Source organism: Brienomyrus brachyistius, chromosome 1 (assembly GCF_023856365.1).
Source record: "Brienomyrus brachyistius isolate T26 chromosome 1, BBRACH_0.4, whole genome shotgun sequence".
In the NCBI taxonomy this organism is placed as follows: Eukaryota; Metazoa; Chordata; class Actinopteri; order Osteoglossiformes; family Mormyridae; genus Brienomyrus; species Brienomyrus brachyistius.
In genome coordinates, this window is record NC_064533.1 from 29,797,372 (window position 1) to 29,812,258 (window position 14,887).

Genomic DNA, 14,887 nt, shown 5'->3' on the forward strand with positions numbered 1-14,887 from the left:
TGAAGCTTGGGCTAAAAGCAGAGAAATAGCATGTTTCCACTCGGTTTCGAACCGAGGACCTTTCGCGTGTAAGGCGAACGTGATAACCACTACACTATAGAAACAACTGACAAGCTTCCCTTTCTTTAAGCAAAGGGAATTTCATGCAATCTGCTAATTCTCAGCGGCTCATGAAAAACCAGCAGCTGGCCTCCTTTGCAATGCAGTCATGCCCACATGCTAGCATTAGTTCTTATTTCAGACAACTTTAGTCAAGCACCTGGAAACTGACTTCATCCCAATCAAATCACTTCCTCATACTACACAAGATTCAGAAACACAAAGCAACTGCTGTTTTCATAGCCGAACAATTCACAAGAGAATTCTCACTACCGTAATATTATTGGCAAGGTATCGTTGAATTTCAAAGGGATCAATGATTTCACACTCAACTTCTGCAAGATCTCTGCTCCGGACAACCGCTAAGAAGCATCAACATCGTGATGATTGAACATGAGAATCAAGGCGCTTGCTTGCATATTTTCTAATAAACAACTATTCAGAAAGTGAAAAGTGACACTTTGTGGAATGTCACGCATTGGCTCGGTGTGTGAGACTGAGAAATAAGGGCAACTTAGTTTCACTGGTGTGTTGGCTTTGAAGCTTGGGCTAAAAGCAGAGGAATAGCATGTTTCCACTCGGTTTCGAACCGAGGACCTTTCGCGTGTAAGGCGCATGTGATAACCACTACACTATGGAAACAACTGACAAGCTTCCCTTTCTTTAACCAAAGGGAATTTTATGCAACCTGCTAATTCTCAGCGGCTTATGAAAAACCAGCAGCTGGCCTCCTTTGCAATGCAGTCATGCCCACATGCTAGCATTAGTTCTTATTTCAGACGACTTTAGTCAAGCACCTGGAAACTGACTTCATCCCAATCAAATCACTTACTCATACTACACAAGATTCAGAAACACAAATCAACTGCTGTTTTCATAGCCGAACAATTCACAAGAGAATTCTCACTACCGTAATAGTATTGGCAAGGTATCGTTGAATTTCAAAGGGATCAATGATTTCACACTCAACTTCTGCAAGATCTCTGCTCCGGACAACCGCTAAGAAGCATCAACATCGTGATGATTGAACATGAAAATCAAGGCGCTTGCTTGCATATTTTCTAATAAACAACTATTCAGAAAGTGAAAAGTGACACTTTGTGGAATGTCACGCATTGGCTCGGCGTGTGAGACTAAGGAATAAGGGCAACTTGGTTTCACTGGTGTGTCGGCTTTGAAGCTTGGGCTAAAAGCAGAGAAATAGCATGCTTCCACTCGGTTTCGAACCGAGGACCTTTCGCGTGTAAGGCGAACATGATAACCACTACACTATGGAAACAACTGACAAGCTTCCCTTTCTTTAAGCAAAGGGAATTTTATGCAATCTGCTAATTCTCAGCGGCTCATGAAAAACCAGCAGCTGGCCTCCTTTGCAATGCAGTCATGCCCACATGCTAGCATTAGTTCTTATTTCAGACGACTTTAGTCAAGCACCTGGAAACTGACTTCATCCCAATCAAATCACTTCCTCATACTACACAAGATTCAGAAACACAAAGCAACTGCTGTTTTCATAGCCGAACAATTCACAAGAGAATTCTCACTACCGTAATAGTATTGGCAAGGTATCGTTGAATTTCAAAGGGATCAATGATTTCACACTCAACTTCTGCAAGATCTCTGCTCCGGACAACTGCTAAGAAGCATCAACATCGTGATGATTGAACATGAAAATCAAGGCGCTTGCTTGCATATTTTCTAATAAACAACTATTCAGAAAGTGAAAAGTGACACTTTGTGGAATGTCACGCATTGGCTCGGCGTGTGAGACTAAGGAATAAGGGCAACTTGGTTTCACTGGTGTGTCGGCTTTGAAGCTTGGGCTAAAAGCAGAGAAATAGCATGTTTCCACTCGGTTTCGAACCGAGGACCTTTCGCGTGTAAGGCGAACGTGATAACCACTACACTATGGAAACAACTGACAAGCTTCCCTTTCTTTAAGCAAAGGGAATTTTATGCAATCTGCTAATTCTCAGCGGCTCATGAAAAACCAGCAGCTGGCCTCCTTTGCAATGCAGTCATGCCCACATGCTAGCATTAGTTCTTATTTCAGACGACTTTAGTCAAGCACCTGGAAACTGACTTCATCCCAATCAAATCACTTCCTCATACTACACAAGATTCAGAAACACAAAGCAACTGCTGTTTTCATAGCCGAACAATTCACAAGAGAATTCTCACTACCGTAATAGTATTGGCAAGGTATCGTTGAATTTCAAAGGGATCAATGATTTCACACTCAACTTCTGCAAGATCTCTGCTCCGGACAACTGCTAAGAAGCATCAACATCGTGATGATTGAACATGAAAATCAAGGCGCTTGCTTGCATATTTTCTAATAAACAACTATTCAGAAAGTGAAAAGTGACACTTTGTGGAATGTCACGCATTGGCTCGGCGTGTGAGACTAAGGAATAAGGGCAACTTGGTTTCACTGGTGTGTCGGCTTTGAAGCTTGGGCTAAAAGCAGAGAAATAGCATGTTTCCACTCGGTTTCGAACCGAGGACCTTTCGCGTGTAAGGCGAACGTGATAACCACTACACTATAGAAACAACTGACAAGCTTCCCTTTCTTTAAGCAAAGGGAATTTCATGCAATCTGCTAATTCTCAGCGGCTCATGAAAAACCAGCAGCTGGCCTCCTTTGCAATGCAGTCATGCCCACATGCTAGCATTAGTTCTTATTTCAGACAACTTTAGTCAAGCACCTGGAAACTGACTTCATCCCAATCAAATCACTTCCTCATACTACACAAGATTCAGAAACACAAAGCAACTGCTGTTTTCATAGCCGAACAATTCACAAGAGAATTCTCACTACCGTAATATTATTGGCAAGGTATCGTTGAATTTCAAAGGGATCAATGATTTCACACTCAACTTCTGCAAGATCTCTGCTCCGGACAACCGCTAAGAAGCATCAACATCGTGATGATTGAACATGAGAATCAAGGCGCTTGCTTGCATATTTTCTAATAAACAACTATTCAGAAAGTGAAAAGTGACACTTTGTGGAATGTCACGCATTGGCTCGGTGTGTGAGACTGAGAAATAAGGGCAACTTAGTTTCACTGGTGTGTTGGCTTTGAAGCTTGGGCTAAAAGCAGAGGAATAGCATGTTTCCACTCGGTTTCGAACCGAGGACCTTTCGCGTGTAAGGCGAACGTGATAACCACTACACTATGGAAACAACTGACAAACTTCCCGGTCTTTAATCAAAGGGAATTTTATGCAATCTGCTAAATCTCAGCGGCTCATGAAAAACCAGCAGCTGGCCTCCTTTGCAATGCAGTCATGCCCACATGCTAGCATTAGTTCTTATTTCAGACGACTTTAGTCAAGCACCTGGAAACTGACTTCATCCCAATCAAATCACTTCCTCATACTACGCAAGATTCAGAAACACAAAGCAACTGCTGTTTTCATAGCCGAACAATTCACAAGAGAATTCTCACTACCGTAATAGTATTGGCAAGGTATCGTTGAATTTCAAAGGGATCAATGATTTCACACTCAACTTCTGCAAGATCTCTGCTCCGGACAACCGCTAAGAAGCATCAACATCGTGCTGATTGAACATGAAAATCAAGGCGCTTGCTTGCATATTTTCTAATAAACAACTATTCAGAAAGTGAAAAGTGACACTTTGTGGAATGTCACGCATTGGCTCGGCGTGTTTGACTAAGGAATAAGGGCAACTTGGTTTCACTGGTGTGTCGGCTTTGAAGCTTGGGCTAAAAGCAGAGAAATAGCATGTTTCCACTCGGTTTCGAACCGAGGACCTTTTGCGTATAAGGCGAACGTGATAACCACTACACTATGGAAACAACTGACAAGCTTCCCTTTCTTTAACCAAAGGGAATTTTATGCAATCTGCTAATTCTCAGCGGCTCATGAAAAACCAGCAGCTGGCCTCCTTTGCAATGCAGTCATGCCCACATGCTAGCATTAGTTCTTATTTCAGACGACTTTAGTCAAGCACCTGGAAACTGACTTCATCCCAATCAAATCACTTCCTCATACTACACAAGATTCAGAAACACAAAGCAACTGCTGTTTTCATAGCTGAACAATTCACAAGAGAATTCTCACTACCGTAATAGTATTGGCAAGGTATCGTTGAATTTCAAAGGGATCAATGATTTCACACTCAACTTCTGCAAGATCTCTGCTCCGGACAACCGCTAAGAAGCATCAACATCGTGATGATTGAACATGAGAATCAAGGCGCTTGCTTGCATATTTTCTAATAAACAACTATTCAGAAAGTGAAAAGTGACACTTTGTGGAATGTCACGCATTGGCTCGGTGTGTGAGACTGAGAAATAAGGGCAACTTAGTTTCACTGGTGTGTTGGCTTTGAAGCTTGGGCTAAAAGCAGAGAAATAGCATGTTTCCACTCGGTTTCGAACCGAGGACCTTTCGCATGTAAGGCAAACGTGATAACCACTACACTATGGAAACAACTGACAAGCTTCCCTTTCTTTAACCAAAGGGAATTTTATGCAATCTGCTAATTCTCAGCGGCTCATGAAAAACCAGCAGCTGGCCTCCTTTGCAATGCAGTCATGCCCACATGCTAGCATTAGTTCTTATTTCAGACGACTTTAGTCAAGCACCTGGAAACTGACTTCATCCCAATCAAATCACTTCCTCATACTACACAAGATTCAGAAACACAAAGCAACTGCTGTTTTCATAGCTGAACAATTCACAAGAGAATTCTCACTACCGTAATAGTATTGGCAAGGTATCGTTGAATTTCAAAGGGATCAATGATTTCACACTCAACTTCTGCAAGATCTCTGCTCCGGACAACCGCTAAGAAGCATCAACATCGTGATGATTGAACATGAAAATCAAGGCGCTTGCTTGCATATTTTCTAATAAACAACTATTCAGAAAGTGAAAAGTGACACTTTGTGGAATGTCACGCATTGGCTCGGCGTGTGAGACTAAGGAATAAGGGCAACTTGGTTTCACTGGTGTGTCGGCTTTGAAGCTTGGGCTAAAAGCAGAGAAATAGCATGTTTCCACTCGGTTTCGAACCGAGGACTTTTCGCGTGTAAGGCGAACGTGATAACCACTACACTATGGAAACAACTGACAAGCTTCCCTTTCTTTAACCAAAGGGAATTTTATGCAATCTGCTAATTCTCAGCGGCTCATGAAAAACCAGCAGCTGGCCTCCTTTGCAATGCAGTCATGCCCACATGCTAGCATTAGTTCTTATTTCAGACGACTTTAGTCAAGCACCTGGAAACTGACTTCATCCCAATCAAATCACTTCCTCATACTACACAAGATTCAGAAACACAAAGCAACTGCTGTTTTCATAGCCGAACAATTCACAAGAGAATTCTCACTACCGTAATAGTATTGGCAAGGTATCGTTGAATTTCAAAGGGATCAATGATTTCACACTCAACTTCTGCAAGATCTCTGCTCCGGACAACCGCTAAGAAGCATCAACATCGTGATGATTGAACATGAAAATCAAGGTGCTTGCTTGCATATTTTCTAATAAACAACTATTCAGAAAGTGAAAAGTGACACTTTGTGGAATGTCACGCATTGGCTCGGCGTGTGAGACTAAGGAATAAGGGCAACTTGGTTTCACTGGTGTGTCGGCTTTGAAGCTTGGGCTAAAAGCAGAGAAATAGCATGTTTCCACTCGGTTTCGAACCGAGGACCTTTCGCGTGTAAGGCGAACGTGATAACCACTACACTATGGAAACAACTGACAAGCTTCCCTTTCTTTAAGCAAAGGGAATTTCATGCAATCTGCTAATTCTCAGCGGCTCATGAAAAACCAGCAGCTGGCCTCCTTTGCAATGCAGTCATGCCCACATGCTAGCATTAGTTCTTATTTCAGACAACTTTAGTCAAGCACCTGGAAACTGACTTCATCCCAATCAAATCACTTCCTCATACTACACAAGATTCAGAAACACAAAGCAACTGCTGTTTTCATAGCCGAACAATTCACAAGAGAATTCTCACTACCGTAATAGTATTGGCAAGGTATCGTTGAATTTCAAAGGGATCAATGATTTCACACTCAACTTCTGCAAGATCTCTGCTCCGGACAACCGCTAAGAAGCATCAACATCGTGATGATTGAACATGAGAATCAAGGCGCTTGCTTGCATATTTTCTAATAAACAACTATTCAGAAAGTGAAAAGTGACACTTTGTGGAATGTCACGCATTGGCTCGGCGTGTTTGACTAAGGAATAAGGGCAACTTGGTTTCACTGGTGTGTCGGCTTTGAAGCTTGGGCTAAAAGCAGAGAAATAGCATGTTTCCACTCGGTTTCGAACCGAGGACCTTTCGCGTGTAAGGCGAACGTGATAACCACTACACTATGGAAACAACTGACAAACTTCCCGGTCTTTAATCAAAGAGAATTTTATGCAATCTGCTAAATCTCAGCGGCTCATGAAAAACCAGCAGCTGGCCTCCTTTGCAATGCAGTCATGCCCACATGCTAGCATTAGTTCTTATTTCAGACGACTTTAGTCAAGCACCTGGAAACTGACTTCATCCCAATCAAATCACTTCCTCATACTACACAAGATTCAGAAACACAAAGCAACTGCTGTTTTCATAGCCGAACAATTCACAAGAGAATTCTCACTACCGTAATAGTATTGGCAAGGTATCGTTGAATTTCAAAGGGATCAATGATTTCACACTCAACTTCTGCAAGATCTCTGCTCCGGACAACCGCTAAGAAGCATCAACATCGTGCTGATTGAACATGAAAATCAAGGCGCTTGCTTGCATATTTTCTAATAAACAACTATTCAGAAAGTGAAAAGTGACACTTTGTGGAATGTCACGCATTGGCTCGGCGTGTTTGACTAAGGAATAAGGGCAACTTGGTTTCACTGGTGTGTCGGCTTTGAAGCTTGGGCTAAAAGCAGAGAAATAGCATGTTTCCACTCGGTTTCGAACCGAGGACCTTTTGCGTATAAGGCGAACGTGATAACCACTACACTATGGAAACAACTGACAAGCTTCCCTTTCTTTAACCAAAGGGAATTTTATGCAACCTGCTAATTCTCAGCGGCTTATGAAAAACCAGCAGCTGGCCTCCTTTGCAATGCAGTCATGCCCACATGCTAGCATTAGTTCTTATTTCAGACGACTTTAGTCAAGCACCTGGAAACTGACTTCATCCCAATCAAATCACTTCCTCATACTACACAAGATTCAGAAACACAAAGCAACTGCTGTTTTCATAGCCGAACAATTCACAAGAGAATTCTCACTACCGTAATAGTATTGGCAAGGTATCGTTGAATTTCAAAGGGATCAATGATTTCACACTCAACTTCTGCAAGATCTCTGCTCCGGACAACCGCTAAGAAGCATCAACATCGTGATGATTGAACATGAAAATCAAGGCGCTTGCTTGAATATTTTCTAATAAACAACTATTCAGAAAGTGAAAAGTGACACTTTGTGGAATGTCACGCATTGGCTCGGCGTGTGAGACTAAGGAATAAGGGCAACTTGGTTTCACTGGTGTGTCGGCTTTGAAGCTTGGGCTAAAAGCAGAGAAATAGCATGCTTCCACTCGGTTTCGAACCGAGGACCTTTCGCGTGTAAGGCGAACGTGATAACCACTACACTATGGAAACAACTGACAAGCTTCCCTTTCTTTAACCAAAGGGAATTTTATGCAATCTGCTAATTCTCAGCGGCTCATGAAAAACCAGCAGCTGGCCTCCTTTGCAATGCAGTCATGCCCACATGCTAGCATTAGTTCTTATTTCAGACGACTTTAGTCAAGCACCTGGAAACTGACTTCATCCCAATCAAATCACTTCCTCATACTACACAAGATTCAGAAACACAAAGCAACTGCTGTTTTCATAGCCGAACAATTCACAAGAGAATTCTCACTACCGTAATAGTATTGGCAAGGTATCGTTGAATTTCAAAGGGATCAATGATTTCACACTCAACTTCTGCAAGATCTCTGCTCCGGACAACTGCTAAGAAGCATCAACATCGTGATGATTGAACATGAAAATCAAGGCGCTTGCTTGCATATTTTCTAATAAACAACTATTCAGAAAGTGAAAAGTGACACTTTGTGGAATGTCACGCATTGGCTCGGCGTGTGAGACTAAGGAATAAGGGCAACTTGGTTTCACTGGTGTGTCGGCTTTGAAGCTTGGGCTAAAAGCAGAGAAATAGCATGTTTCCACTCGGTTTCGAACCGAGGACCTTTCGCGTGTAAGGCGAACGTGATAACCACTACACTATAGAAACAACTGACAAGCTTCCCTTTCTTTAAGCAAAGGGAATTTCATGCAATCTGCTAATTCTCAGCGGCTCATGAAAAACCAGCAGCTGGCCTCCTTTGCAATGCAGTCATGCCCACATGCTAGCATTAGTTCTTATTTCAGACAACTTTAGTCAAGCACCTGGAAACTGACTTCATCCCAATCAAATCACTTCCTCATACTACACAAGATTCAGAAACACAAAGCAACTGCTGTTTTCATAGCCGAACAATTCACAAGAGAATTCTCACTACCGTAATATTATTGGCAAGGTATCGTTGAATTTCAAAGGGATCAATGATTTCACACTCAACTTCTGCAAGATCTCTGCTCCGGACAACCGCTAAGAAGCATCAACATCGTGATGATTGAACATGAGAATCAAGGCGCTTGCTTGCATATTTTCTAATAAACAACTATTCAGAAAGTGAAAAGTGACACTTTGTGGAATGTCACGCATTGGCTCGGTGTGTGAGACTGAGAAATAAGGGCAACTTAGTTTCACTGGTGTGTTGGCTTTGAAGCTTGGGCTAAAAGCAGAGGAATAGCATGTTTCCACTCGGTTTCGAACCGAGGACCTTTCGCGTGTAAGGCGAACGTGATAACCACTACACTATGGAAACAACTGACAAACTTCCCGGTCTTTAATCAAAGGGAATTTTATGCAATCTGCTAAATCTCAGCGGCTCATGAAAAACCAGCAGCTGGCCTCCTTTGCAATGCAGTCATGCCCACATGCTAGCATTAGTTCTTATTTCAGACGACTTTAGTCAAGCACCTGGAAACTGACTTCATCCCAATCAAATCACTTCCTCATACTACGCAAGATTCAGAAACACAAAGCAACTGCTGTTTTCATAGCCGAACAATTCACAAGAGAATTCTCACTACCGTAATAGTATTGGCAAGGTATCGTTGAATTTCAAAGGGATCAATGATTTCACACTCAACTTCTGCAAGATCTCTGCTCCGGACAACCGCTAAGAAGCATCAACATCGTGCTGATTGAACATGAAAATCAAGGCGCTTGCTTGCATATTTTCTAATAAACAACTATTCAGAAAGTGAAAAGTGACACTTTGTGGAATGTCACGCATTGGCTCGGCGTGTTTGACTAAGGAATAAGGGCAACTTGGTTTCACTGGTGTGTCGGCTTTGAAGCTTGGGCTAAAAGCAGAGAAATAGCATGTTTCCACTCGGTTTCGAACCGAGGACCTTTTGCGTATAAGGCGAACGTGATAACCACTACACTATGGAAACAACTGACAAGCTTCCCTTTCTTTAACCAAAGGGAATTTTATGCAATCTGCTAATTCTCAGCGGCTCATGAAAAACCAGCAGCTGGCCTCCTTTGCAATGCAGTCATGCCCACATGCTAGCATTAGTTCTTATTTCAGACGACTTTAGTCAAGCACCTGGAAACTGACTTCATCCCAATCAAATCACTTCCTCATACTACACAAGATTCAGAAACACAAAGCAACTGCTGTTTTCATAGCTGAACAATTCACAAGAGAATTCTCACTACCGTAATAGTATTGGCAAGGTATCGTTGAATTTCAAAGGGATCAATGATTTCACACTCAACTTCTGCAAGATCTCTGCTCCGGACAACCGCTAAGAAGCATCAACATCGTGCTGATTGAACATGAAAATCAAGGCGCTTGCTTGCATATTTTCTAATAAACAACTATTCAGAAAGTGAAAAGTGACACTTTGTGGAATGTCACGCATTGGCTCGGCGTGTTTGACTAAGGAATAAGGGCAACTTGGTTTCACTGGTGTGTCGGCTTTGAAGCTTGGGCTAAAAGCAGAGAAATAGCATGTTTCCACTCGGTTTCGAACCGAGGACCTTTTGCGTATAAGGCGAACGTGATAACCACTACACTATGGAAACAACTGACAAGCTTCCCTTTCTTTAACCAAAGGGAATTTTATGCAACCTGCTAATTCTCAGCGGCTTATGAAAAACCAGCAGCTGGCCTCCTTTGCAATGCAGTCATGCCCACATGCTAGCATTAGTTCTTATTTCAGACGACTTTAGTCAAGCACCTGGAAACTGACTTCATCCCAATCAAATCACTTCCTCATACTACACAAGATTCAGAAACACAAAGCAACTGCTGTTTTCATAGCCGAACAATTCACAAGAGAATTCTCACTACCGTAATAGTATTGGCAAGGTATCGTTGAATTTCAAAGGGATCAATGATTTCACACTCAACTTCTGCAAGATCTCTGCTCCGGACAACCGCTAAGAAGCATCAACATCGTGATGATTGAACATGAAAATCAAGGCGCTTGCTTGAATATTTTCTAATAAACAACTATTCAGAAAGTGAAAAGTAACACTTTGTGGAATGTCACGCATTGGCTCGGCGTGTGAGACTAAGGAATAAGGGCAACTTGGTTTCACTGGTGTGTCGGCTTTGAAGCTTGGGCTAAAAGCAGAGAAATAGCATGTTTCCACTCGGTTTCGAACCGAGGACCTTTCGCGTGTAAGGCGAACGTGATAACCACTACACTATGGAAACAACTGACAAGCTTCCCTTTCTTTAAGCAAAGGGAATTTTATGCAATCTGCTAATTCTCAGCGGCTCATGAAAAACCAGCAGCTGGCCTCCTTTGCAATGCAGTCATGCCCACATGCTAGCATTAGTTCTTATTTCAGACGACTTTAGTCAAGCACCTGGAAACTGACTTCATCCCAATCAAATCACTTCCTCATACTACACAAGATTCAGAAACACAAAGCAACTGCTGTTTTCATAGCCGAACAATTCACAAGAGAATTCTCACTACCGTAATAGTATTGGCAAGGTATCGTTGAATTTCAAAGGGATCAATGATTTCACACTCAACTTCTGCAAGATCTCTGCTCCGGACAACTGCTAAGAAGCATCAACATCGTGATGATTGAACATGAAAATCAAGGCGCTTGCTTGCATATTTTCTAATAAACAACTATTCAGAAAGTGAAAAGTGACACTTTGTGGAATGTCACGCATTGGCTCGGCGTGTGAGACTAAGGAATAAGGGCAACTTGGTTTCACTGGTGTGTCGGCTTTGAAGCTTGGGCTAAAAGCAGAGAAATAGCATGTTTCCACTCGGTTTCGAACCGAGGACCTTTCGCGTGTAAGGCGAACGTGATAACCACTACACTATGGAAACAACTGACAAGCTTCCCTTTCTTTAAGCAAAGGGAATTTTATGCAATCTGCTAATTCTCAGCGGCTCATGAAAAACCAGCAGCTGGCCTCCTTTGCAATGCAGTCATGCCCACATGCTAGCATTAGTTCTTATTTCAGACGACTTTAGTCAAGCACCTGGAAACTGACTTCATCCCAATCAAATCACTTCCTCATACTACACAAGATTCAGAAACACAAAGCAACTGCTGTTTTCATAGCCGAACAATTCACAAGAGAATTCTCACTACCGTAATAGTATTGGCAAGGTATCGTTGAATTTCAAAGGGATCAATGATTTCACACTCAACTTCTGCAAGATCTCTGCTCCGGACAACTGCTAAGAAGCATCAACATCGTGATGATTGAACATGAAAATCAAGGCGCTTGCTTGCATATTTTCTAATAAACAACTATTCAGAAAGTGAAAAGTGACACTTTGTGGAATGTCACGCATTGGCTCGGCGTGTGAGACTAAGGAATAAGGGCAACTTGGTTTCACTGGTGTGTCGGCTTTGAAGCTTGGGCTAAAAGCAGAGAAATAGCATGTTTCCACTCGGTTTCGAACCGAGGACCTTTCGCGTGTAAGGCGAACGTGATAACCACTACACTATAGAAACAACTGACAAGCTTCCCTTTCTTTAAGCAAAGGGAATTTCATGCAATCTGCTAATTCTCAGCGGCTCATGAAAAACCAGCAGCTGGCCTCCTTTGCAATGCAGTCATGCCCACATGCTAGCATTAGTTCTTATTTCAGACAACTTTAGTCAAGCACCTGGAAACTGACTTCATCCCAATCAAATCACTTCCTCATACTACACAAGATTCAGAAACACAAAGCAACTGCTGTTTTCATAGCCGAACAATTCACAAGAGAATTCTCACTACCGTAATATTATTGGCAAGGTATCGTTGAATTTCAAAGGGATCAATGATTTCACACTCAACTTCTGCAAGATCTCTGCTCCGGACAACCGCTAAGAAGCATCAACATCGTGATGATTGAACATGAGAATCAAGGCGCTTGCTTGCATATTTTCTAATAAACAACTATTCAGAAAGTGAAAAGTGACACTTTGTGGAATGTCACGCATTGGCTCGGCGTGTGAGACTAAGGAATAAGGGCAACTTAGTTTCACTGGTGTGTTGGCTTTGAAGCTTGGGCTAAAAGCAGAGGAATAGCATGTTTCCACTCGGTTTCGAACCGAGGACCTTTCGCGTGTAAGGCGAACGTGATAACCACTACACTATGGAAACAACTGACAAACTTCTCGGTCTTTAATCAAAGGGAATTTTATGCAATCTGCTAAATCTCAGCGGCTCATGAAAAACCAGCAGCTGGCCTCCTTTGCAATGCAGTCATGCCCACATGCTAGCATTAGTTCTTATTTCAGACGACTTTAGTCAAGCACCTGGAAACTGACTTCATCCCAATCAAATCACTTCCTCATACTACGCAAGATTCAGAAACACAAAGCAACTGCTGTTTTCATAGCCGAACAATTCACAAGAGAATTCTCACTACCGTAATAGTATTGGCAAGGTATCGTTGAATTTCAAAGGGATCAATGATTTCACACTCAACTTCTGCAAGATCTCTGCTCCGGACAACCGCTAAGAAGCATCAACATCGTGCTGATTGAACATGAAAATCAAGGCGCTTGCTTGCATATTTTCTAATAAACAACTATTCAGAAAGTGAAAAGTGACACTTTGTGGAATGTCACGCATTGGCTCGGCGTGTTTGACTAAGGAATAAGGGCAACTTGGTTTCACTGGTGTGTCGGCTTTGAAGCTTGGGCTAAAAGCAGAGAAATAGCATGTTTCCACTCGGTTTCGAACCGAGGACCTTTTGCGTATAAGGCGAACGTGATAACCACTACACTATGGAAACAACTGACAAGCTTCCCTTTCTTTAACCAAAGGGAATTTTATGCAACCTGCTAATTCTCAGCGGCTTATGAAAAACCAGCAGCTGGCCTCCTTTGCAATGCAGTCATGCCCACATGCTAGCATTAGTTCTTATTTCAGACGACTTTAGTCAAGCACCTGGAAACTGACTTCATCCCAATCAAATCACTTCCTCATACTACACAAGATTCAGAAACACAAAGCAACTGCTGTTTTCATAGCTGAACAATTCACAAGAGAATTCTCACTACCGTAATAGTATTGGCAAGGTATCGTTGAATTTCAAAGGGATCAATGATTTCACACTCAACTTCTGCAAGATCTCTGCTCCGGACAACCGCTAAGAAGCATCAACATCGTGCTGATTGAACATGAAAATCAAGGCGCTTGCTTGCATATTTTCTAATAAACAACTATTCAGAAAGTGAAAAGTGACACTTTGTGGAATGTCACGCATTGGCTCGGCGTGTTTGACTAAGGAATAAGGGCAACTTGGTTTCACTGGTGTGTCGGCTTTGAAGCTTGGGCTAAAAGCAGAGAAATAGCATGTTTCCACTCGGTTTCGAACCGAGGACCTTTTGCGTATAAGGCGAACGTGATAACCACTACACTATGGAAACAACTGACAAGCTTCCCTTTCTTTAACCAAAGGGAATTTTATGCAACCTGCTAATTCTCAGCGGCTTATGAAAAACCAGCAGCTGGCCTCCTTTGCAATGCAGTCATGCCCACATGCTAGCATTAGTTCTTATTTCAGACGACTTTAGTCAAGCACCTGGAAACTGACTTCATCCCAATCAAATCACTTCCTCATACTACACAAGATTCAGAAACACAAAGCAACTGCTGTTTTCATAGCCGAACAATTCACAAGAGAATTCTCACTACCGTAATAGTATTGGCAAGGTATCGTTGAATTTCAAAGGGATCAATGATTTCACACTCAACTTCTGCAAGATCTCTGCTCCGGACAACCGCTAAGAAGCATCAACATCGTGATGATTGAACATGAAAATCAAGGCGCTTGCTTGAATATTTTCTAATAAACAACTATTCAGAAAGTGAAAAGTGACACTTTGTGGAATGTCACGCATTGGCTCGGCGTGTGAGACTAAGGAATAAGGGCAACTTGGTTTCACTGGTGTGTCGGCTTTGAAGCTTGGGCTAAAAGCAGAGAAATAGCATGTTTCCACTCGGTTTCGAACCGAGGACCTTTCGCGTGTAAGGCGAACGTGATAACCACTACACTATGGAAACAACTGACAAGCTTCCCTTTCTTTAAGCAAAGGGAATTTTATGCAATCTGCTAATTCTCAGCGGCTCATGAAAAACCAGCAGCTGGCCTCCTTTGCAATGCAGTCATGCCCACATGCTAGCATTAGTTCTTAT

The 14,887-nt window shown here is 42.3% G+C and overlaps 24 non-coding genes across 24 annotated transcripts; all 24 read right to left on the bottom strand.

Annotated features, from left to right (window-relative positions):
- Nucleotides 1–31: 31 nt before the first annotated feature.
- On the bottom strand, nucleotides 32–104 carry trnav-uac (transfer RNA valine (anticodon UAC)). Its single transcript has one exon. It is a non-coding gene; the product is annotated as a tRNA-Val (tRNA).
- A 564-nt stretch (nucleotides 105–668) lies between these two features.
- trnav-uac (transfer RNA valine (anticodon UAC)) lies at nucleotides 669–741 on the bottom strand. The gene has a single exon. It is a non-coding gene; the product is annotated as a tRNA-Val (tRNA).
- Nucleotides 742–1,305: 564 nt separating this feature from the next.
- trnav-uac (transfer RNA valine (anticodon UAC)) lies at nucleotides 1,306–1,378 on the bottom strand. The gene has a single exon. It is a non-coding gene; the product is annotated as a tRNA-Val (tRNA).
- A 564-nt stretch (nucleotides 1,379–1,942) lies between these two features.
- On the bottom strand, nucleotides 1,943–2,015 carry trnav-uac (transfer RNA valine (anticodon UAC)). Its single transcript has one exon. It is a non-coding gene; the product is annotated as a tRNA-Val (tRNA).
- A 564-nt stretch (nucleotides 2,016–2,579) lies between these two features.
- On the bottom strand, nucleotides 2,580–2,652 carry trnav-uac (transfer RNA valine (anticodon UAC)). Its single transcript has one exon. It is a non-coding gene; the product is annotated as a tRNA-Val (tRNA).
- A 564-nt stretch (nucleotides 2,653–3,216) lies between these two features.
- Nucleotides 3,217–3,289, bottom strand: trnav-uac (transfer RNA valine (anticodon UAC)). Its single transcript has one exon. It is a non-coding gene; the product is annotated as a tRNA-Val (tRNA).
- Nucleotides 3,290–3,853: 564 nt separating this feature from the next.
- On the bottom strand, nucleotides 3,854–3,926 carry trnai-uau (transfer RNA isoleucine (anticodon UAU)). The gene has a single exon. It is a non-coding gene; the product is annotated as a tRNA-Ile (tRNA).
- Nucleotides 3,927–4,490: 564 nt separating this feature from the next.
- trnav-uac (transfer RNA valine (anticodon UAC)) lies at nucleotides 4,491–4,563 on the bottom strand. Its single transcript has one exon. It is a non-coding gene; the product is annotated as a tRNA-Val (tRNA).
- A 564-nt stretch (nucleotides 4,564–5,127) lies between these two features.
- On the bottom strand, nucleotides 5,128–5,200 carry trnav-uac (transfer RNA valine (anticodon UAC)). The gene has a single exon. It is a non-coding gene; the product is annotated as a tRNA-Val (tRNA).
- A 564-nt stretch (nucleotides 5,201–5,764) lies between these two features.
- trnav-uac (transfer RNA valine (anticodon UAC)) lies at nucleotides 5,765–5,837 on the bottom strand. Its single transcript has one exon. It is a non-coding gene; the product is annotated as a tRNA-Val (tRNA).
- Nucleotides 5,838–6,401: 564 nt separating this feature from the next.
- On the bottom strand, nucleotides 6,402–6,474 carry trnav-uac (transfer RNA valine (anticodon UAC)). The gene has a single exon. It is a non-coding gene; the product is annotated as a tRNA-Val (tRNA).
- Nucleotides 6,475–7,038: 564 nt separating this feature from the next.
- Nucleotides 7,039–7,111, bottom strand: trnai-uau (transfer RNA isoleucine (anticodon UAU)). The gene has a single exon. It is a non-coding gene; the product is annotated as a tRNA-Ile (tRNA).
- A 564-nt stretch (nucleotides 7,112–7,675) lies between these two features.
- Nucleotides 7,676–7,748, bottom strand: trnav-uac (transfer RNA valine (anticodon UAC)). The gene has a single exon. It is a non-coding gene; the product is annotated as a tRNA-Val (tRNA).
- Nucleotides 7,749–8,312: 564 nt separating this feature from the next.
- trnav-uac (transfer RNA valine (anticodon UAC)) lies at nucleotides 8,313–8,385 on the bottom strand. The gene has a single exon. It is a non-coding gene; the product is annotated as a tRNA-Val (tRNA).
- Nucleotides 8,386–8,949: 564 nt separating this feature from the next.
- trnav-uac (transfer RNA valine (anticodon UAC)) lies at nucleotides 8,950–9,022 on the bottom strand. Its single transcript has one exon. It is a non-coding gene; the product is annotated as a tRNA-Val (tRNA).
- Nucleotides 9,023–9,586: 564 nt separating this feature from the next.
- trnai-uau (transfer RNA isoleucine (anticodon UAU)) lies at nucleotides 9,587–9,659 on the bottom strand. Its single transcript has one exon. It is a non-coding gene; the product is annotated as a tRNA-Ile (tRNA).
- A 564-nt stretch (nucleotides 9,660–10,223) lies between these two features.
- trnai-uau (transfer RNA isoleucine (anticodon UAU)) lies at nucleotides 10,224–10,296 on the bottom strand. Its single transcript has one exon. It is a non-coding gene; the product is annotated as a tRNA-Ile (tRNA).
- Nucleotides 10,297–10,860: 564 nt separating this feature from the next.
- trnav-uac (transfer RNA valine (anticodon UAC)) lies at nucleotides 10,861–10,933 on the bottom strand. Its single transcript has one exon. It is a non-coding gene; the product is annotated as a tRNA-Val (tRNA).
- A 564-nt stretch (nucleotides 10,934–11,497) lies between these two features.
- trnav-uac (transfer RNA valine (anticodon UAC)) lies at nucleotides 11,498–11,570 on the bottom strand. The gene has a single exon. It is a non-coding gene; the product is annotated as a tRNA-Val (tRNA).
- A 564-nt stretch (nucleotides 11,571–12,134) lies between these two features.
- trnav-uac (transfer RNA valine (anticodon UAC)) lies at nucleotides 12,135–12,207 on the bottom strand. Its single transcript has one exon. It is a non-coding gene; the product is annotated as a tRNA-Val (tRNA).
- A 564-nt stretch (nucleotides 12,208–12,771) lies between these two features.
- On the bottom strand, nucleotides 12,772–12,844 carry trnav-uac (transfer RNA valine (anticodon UAC)). The gene has a single exon. It is a non-coding gene; the product is annotated as a tRNA-Val (tRNA).
- A 564-nt stretch (nucleotides 12,845–13,408) lies between these two features.
- Nucleotides 13,409–13,481, bottom strand: trnai-uau (transfer RNA isoleucine (anticodon UAU)). The gene has a single exon. It is a non-coding gene; the product is annotated as a tRNA-Ile (tRNA).
- Nucleotides 13,482–14,045: 564 nt separating this feature from the next.
- On the bottom strand, nucleotides 14,046–14,118 carry trnai-uau (transfer RNA isoleucine (anticodon UAU)). Its single transcript has one exon. It is a non-coding gene; the product is annotated as a tRNA-Ile (tRNA).
- A 564-nt stretch (nucleotides 14,119–14,682) lies between these two features.
- On the bottom strand, nucleotides 14,683–14,755 carry trnav-uac (transfer RNA valine (anticodon UAC)). Its single transcript has one exon. It is a non-coding gene; the product is annotated as a tRNA-Val (tRNA).
- Nucleotides 14,756–14,887: the final 132 nt, after the last annotated feature.